A 6,186-nucleotide genomic window follows, 5' to 3' on the forward strand; every position below is an offset into this window, starting at 1 on the left:
AATTGTGGCATTGAAGAGTACTGGATATCCCATGGATTGGAAAAAGAATAAACAACTGTGTCTTGGGAGTAAGTAAAAACCAGTTGTTCCTTAGAAGTAAGGATGGTGAAACTTCATCTCACATTTTGTCAGCAGGGACCAATCCTTGGACAAAGACATTATGCTAGGAAAGGTAGGAAAGAGGAAGACCCTCAATAAGATGGATTGACATGGCAGAGGCTCAGTTCATCGGGCTGGCCATCTGCTGCTCACCGTGACCCCACGTGGACTTGGCTGGCAAAGCACACAGGCTAAGTGCTGAAGAGAGGAACTAACTGCTGCCCAGCCTGAGAGCTGTGGGCTGCAGTGAGCTGGAAAGTCATGACTTCCATTTCAAAGATTTCAGTAGAGCTTTTGTATTCATGACAAAGGGGGGGCACCTGCAGGCTGGGAAAATAGACTACCATCCTGAATGGTTTAACATATACAAGGTCTAGATCACACTGAGAACCCCTGAATGTGCAGGCCTTTCAGAGTAGGACATAAACCTGGCCAGCTTCATTGAGCAAGTACCGATGTCCATAATAAAGGTCCTGTCTTTCCTCTAATTCCTCAGCAGCTGAATTGTGAATCTTGGGAGGAAGGTGGGGAACCCTTGGTCCCAAGACCATACTAAGTCACCATTGCCAAATCCATCCTGCCATGTGTTTGGGGGTGAGCCCCTGCATTCCCCTTTCTGCTTCCAGTTTTCAGTACAATAGTTTGAATAAACCCTTCTCTTTCGTTGCAACTTCCCAGCAAACCACAATTTTCTTTCCAAGCTGAACTTGTTCCCCAAGAAACTGTGATAGAGAGGCACATTAGGTCTTATCTTAGAAAGCAGACCCTTAAAAAATAAACATAAGGATATGCTTTATGCCTAAAAAAACCAAACCTATAATGTCACAAAAAAATAGATGGATTGACATAACAATGTGTAACAATGAGCTCAAGCATGGGAGACATTGTGAGGATGGGGCAAGATACAGCAAGGTTCCAATCTGTTGTTCACAGGGTCACTGAGGGCTGTAATTGACCCCACAGCACATAACAACAAGAAGACAAGTTTGGGTTAGTTTCATTTAAGGAAAGGGAGTAAAAAATACAACAAAACCCCAATAAAAAAATTCAAACCTCTGGTGGTGAAAAAATTGACACCCCCCACCCCCACCCCAGTGGTTGGGCTTGCTATGAATGTGAGGCAACTCAGTGGTAACTGGTGGTAGCTAGGGAGCTCTGGTGGCCTAGTGGTAAAACGCTGGGCTGCAATCCACCAGCTGCTCCACAGGAGGAAGATGGGCAATCTCCTGCCTCTGAAAACCTGCTGCAGAGTCAGCTATGAGTAAGTTTGGGTTAAAGAGAAAACAATACAACAATGGTAACTAATGAGTCATAACTACCTTTAAACAACACATATTTATTATATGGCATTTTTTTGAGGGTTAAGTATTTAGGAGTGGTTTAGTCAGGTTTCTTTCAGCCTGTCTGCGAAGACTGCTCTCACCTCAAGACCTGATTGGGGCTTGGGGCTGGAGAATCTGCTTCAATCACTCAGTGTTTGTTCATCATGGGCTGTTGACTAGTAACTGCCCTTCTCCACCACATGGCATGGCATTTTTAATTCCTCTTCTTTCCATAGAAAAGAGCTGACTCCTCCAAAGGGTTGTTAAATTTTCATTTAAACAGTCATTTTACAGTTCTGTTGTTGTTTTGAGATACCTCTAATGTTGTCAGGAATACATGAAGTATAAATGACGAACTCTTTCCAATCCAGATGCTCTTGATTCAGTCTGTGGAAGAGAAAGAGATGGAATCCAAGATGGAAACACAATCTTATACAACCTAATATAAGTACTTCTATTGATCGCACAGACCAGATAATATGTGAGGGTAAAGCATTAGCTGTTATTAAACTAAGTATTCATGTAGCATGATCCAAGTTTTAGAAAGGCTTCTAACATTGTTAGGTGCTGTGGAGTCCACTATGACTCATGGGGACCCCATGTGTAGCAGGTCTGAAGCTTCTCCTATTCCACACCATCCTCATAATCTCTGCCAAGTTAGGCCACTGTTAAGTCACTGTCAATTTCACATTCTTTGGGCATGTCATCAGTACATTTTGAGTGCCCTCCAATCTGAGGGGTTCATCTTTCGGCATTCTATCAGACATATTCTGCTGATGGGCCATTGGTCCAGAAATGAATCACCAGTCCTACTTCTTCGTGTGCTTTTGTTTGGAAGGCACTAACATCTATCCACCATGGGTGATCTGCTGGTATTTGAAATACCAATGGTGCGGGTTCACACATCACAGCAACATGCAAGCCATCACAGCAAGGCAAATGGACAGTTAAGTGGTGGTTGCTTGAGATTTTGATTTTGCTCCTTTCTTTGAATGCCTGGGGCCATGGTTTCATGGAACATTACAGTTAATTGGTCTAATATATTTAATAATTTACCCCCTTGTTTGTTGCATAGTGTCTGGGGTCTTAAAAGCTTGCAAGCAACCACTCAGGGCAAAACAAGTAGTTTCTATTCATCTAGAGCAAGAAAGGAAAGACTGGTCCCTCCCAATAAAATACTCAAAGAATGTGAGATAGTTTCACCATCCTTCTTTCCTCTATGGAGTATCCTATTTGTGCATTTCCCTCCTTGGTTGCACTTTTACAGATGATATATTTGGTTTTTTGGTTTGTTTTTTTAAATTAATTAGTTTTAATGAACATTTACAGAGATTTTGGGTTTTCATTCATTGTTGCACTGTTTTCTCCACCCTCATCCCCAGTTCGTTTTCTTCCCCCCCCCCATGTCTGTTTTAATTGTCCAATTGCCACAGTGCTTGTCAAAGCCAGTTCTGATTAATCTCCTTTGTCAGTGTGTCCCTTGCCATTCCCTATCACTCCTCCCTGAGAGAGACTTCACCCTGATTCATAAGGAAAAGGGGATGGTGTATTCTCTTAGCTACTTCCTGCTGAAAAGGGACGCTGTGGGTTTCAGGGTGAAGGTCTTCTCTCACTACTCTAAAGGGCCCCTTTGGCAGTAGGAAACATATAGACTATTATGGAGATTGATTTTGGAATTTAGATGCACTCTTATTGATTGTGCTTGGCCGTACATGTTCATATCCTTGAAGATGTATCATGGAAGTGTTGCAGCCTAGAAGATACAAATTTAACTAACAAGTTAAAAGTGCATGAGTCAAAAATTGAAAAGCAATAATATTCTGAGTAGAGGTTCTAATAGTGGCACAAATCAAGTTACAGAGGTAAGGTGGTTCCATTACCATCCTTACTCTAACTTAATTCTTTTTTTTAATTTAAATGTGTTATTAATTTCAGTGAAAATTTACAGAGGCTTTGGATTTCCATTCATTCATTGTTGTAGATTTGTCCCCTCCCAAGGCTTCTCCCCACCAGACACTACCCTCTTGGAAAAGTAAAAGAAAAGATTCTTTCATTATTTTACAAACCCTCCCCCAGGTCCACTCCACCATGTAGCCATTGCTCTAGACTCCTGTCATGACCGAAATACCTAATCACATATCTCTTTTAAACAGTTTTCTCCCTTCTCTGTTTCAGAGCAGCATACATTATTGAACCCATCTTACTCAGTCTCTCCCCAACCCCAAGGACAGTCCCATTCTACAACAGTGGCACCATGCAATAGTTGTCCCTTTATGACTGGGACATTTTACTCAGCATAATGTTCTCCAGAGTCAACCATTTTGAGTAATATTGCATGAGTTCCTTGTTTTTTAATGCAGCATAGTATTCCATTGTGCGAATATACCACAGCTTCTCTAGCCATTCGTTTGTTGATGGGCACTTAGGTTGTTTCCAACTCCTTGCTATTGTGAACAAAGCTGCAATAAACATGGGTGTGCATCAGATGATATATTTGTTCTTTTGGTAGTTCATTGAATATTCAGTACTCTAATATAACACAACTTAAAAGCATCAATTCTTCTGTCATCCTTATTCACTGTTCCACCGTTAAATGCTTAGCAAGTGTTTGAAAAGATTATGCCCTGAATCAAATGCACCTTAGTCTTCAAGCTGACATCACTGGCCTCTGCATTTTGGAGAGGTCCTTGACAGCAGATTTCTCCAAGTCCAAAACAACTTTTGATTTCTTGACTACAACAACCAAAGATGTTGATTACAGATGCAAGTTAAGTTGATATCATCAATTTTGATCTTTTCTCCAATTACTATGATAGTGCCTCTTGGCCCAGAGGTGAGTATTTTTGTCTTCGTGATGTTGAGATGTAATTAATATCGAAAGCTGTCGTCTATGATCTTCTGCAGCAAGTGTTTCAAGTCCTCCATACTTTCAACAATCAAGATTGTCATCTGCATGACATGGGTTGTTGATGAGACTTCTCCAACCCTGACGCCACATTCTTCTTTATAAAGTTCAACTTCTTGAATGATTTGTTCAGTATAGACTAAACAGGTAAGGAAAAAAGGCACAGGCCTGGCATAAACCTTTCTTTATTTTGAACTATGCAGAGTTCCCTTGCTCTGTTCCCTTGGCCTGTTGGTTAAAGTATAGGTTTTGAATAAGCATAATCAAGGTTCTGAGATTCCCACTCTTCTCTACATTAGCCATAATTTGTTGAGACCCTCACAATATGCCTTTGTATTGTCAATAAACCACAGACAGAAATTCTTCTGGTATTCTCTGCTTTTAGCCAAGTTCCATCTAACATCAGCAATGGGATCCCTGGTTCCAAACACTCTCTTAAATCCACCTTGAACTTTCGGCAGTTCCCTGTATTCCTTTATTTCTATAGGTAAAAAGCGACCAACTGTGGCTATATGCAAGCTTTTAAGCCCTCAGGTGCTACTCCCTAGACTAAAAAGTAGACAGAAACTCTAAAAACAATGTTAGACCAAGTGACTGGATAAGCCCTAAACTTCCAAACTGAGAAACCTCCTCCTGTAAAGTGTTTAGTAAGCACACAAGTAATGTCAACAAGTACAGCCTTTTTTTTTTTTTTTAGGCTCAATAAAGATTTGTTCAGTGAATCTACTTTCTAAATTCTACTGTAAAACAAATCCTTTATCAGTTGTCCTAGATACACACATCCAGGCTAGTGTGGCATTCTTCCCACAGGAAGAGGCTCCTTCCAGTCAAGTATATGCTTTTAGTTTATAATTAGTCATCTCCAGTCTGCTGGTGCCAAGAATGTAAGTTACAAAGGTAGGTGGAGTCTGCGTAGGCATTTATGACAATTTTTCACCCATTAATAACTCCTATCAAATGAAAGAGCAAGCCTGCAACCTCCTGTTTGCTTGCACGCCGGGTCAAATCCCCAGTGTGGGCCACAGCCATTAGCTGCTACAAACACTTTCTGCTCAAGCCAAACTTCAAGGGCTCCTTTAGAACTTGCGGAGGTGGAGGTGGAGCTGGAGCGCCTCCGCACTGCAGCAAAATGTCTACATTTCGCTTGCACCCCAATGGGTCCCTCCCCAGCAAAGCTCGCGCTGTCAGGTGCTGCGTTACATTTTTTCTTTGGCCTCGAGACCAGCACTAGAAGCCTTTTTTAAAAGTTCAGAAAAACTGAACATGCTCTGGAAAGTGGAGGCGCGTTTTTGGACACACGGGATAGAGACAACGCTCCCACAGAGAAGCGCTTAACTTCTCCCCAGTCTTTCCCTTTCCTGAAGCAGGGGTTACCCTACTCTGTCCCACTCTTCAACTCAGCCTGCAAATTTTTGCTTAGAGGAAAATGTGGGCGTCTCGAGGGGGAAAACAACTACGGCATAAACTCTGGTGCTTTGCTGTCTGGATCTCCGTCCTTCCAGCCGGGTTCAGGTCCGGCCGCGGCCCCCGCCCGCTGCGCACGCGCCCTCCGCTGACCTTTCCCGGGAACCCCCTTCATTAACTCTCCCCCGTCACCCCGACGCCCCCGCCCTTCCTGCTCTTTCCGCTTCCTTTTTCGCGCCTGCGCAGAGCCGATTGTTTTGGCTTTCCGGTGGGAGCCTGCACAGGAAAAGGGCGGGGGGAGCTCGAGTAAGGGCGGGAGGGGGAGATCTCGGAAACCCGGGAAACTGCAAAACTGCCGCTTTCACCGCCCGACGCGCCAAGCGGAGGGGAGAAGCGGGGAGCCTGGCGGGCGGCTCCGTGCTGGCAGCGCTCCGCCAGGGACAACCGAGCCGGCCG

General features: G+C 43.4%; 1 pseudogene; it reads left to right on the plus strand.

The window, feature by feature from the left end:
- The first annotated feature begins 260 nt into the window (after window positions 1-260).
- Window positions 261-587, plus strand: LOC102845693 (annotated as a pseudogene).
- The last annotated feature ends 5,599 nt before the right edge of the window (window positions 588-6,186 follow it).

The sequence above is a fragment of the Elephantulus edwardii genome, unplaced genomic scaffold (genome assembly GCF_000299155.1).
Source record: "Elephantulus edwardii isolate Elephantulus edwardi_28Jun2011 unplaced genomic scaffold, EleEdw1.0 scaffold00059, whole genome shotgun sequence".
Taxonomy (NCBI): Eukaryota; Metazoa; Chordata; class Mammalia; order Macroscelidea; family Macroscelididae; genus Elephantulus; species Elephantulus edwardii.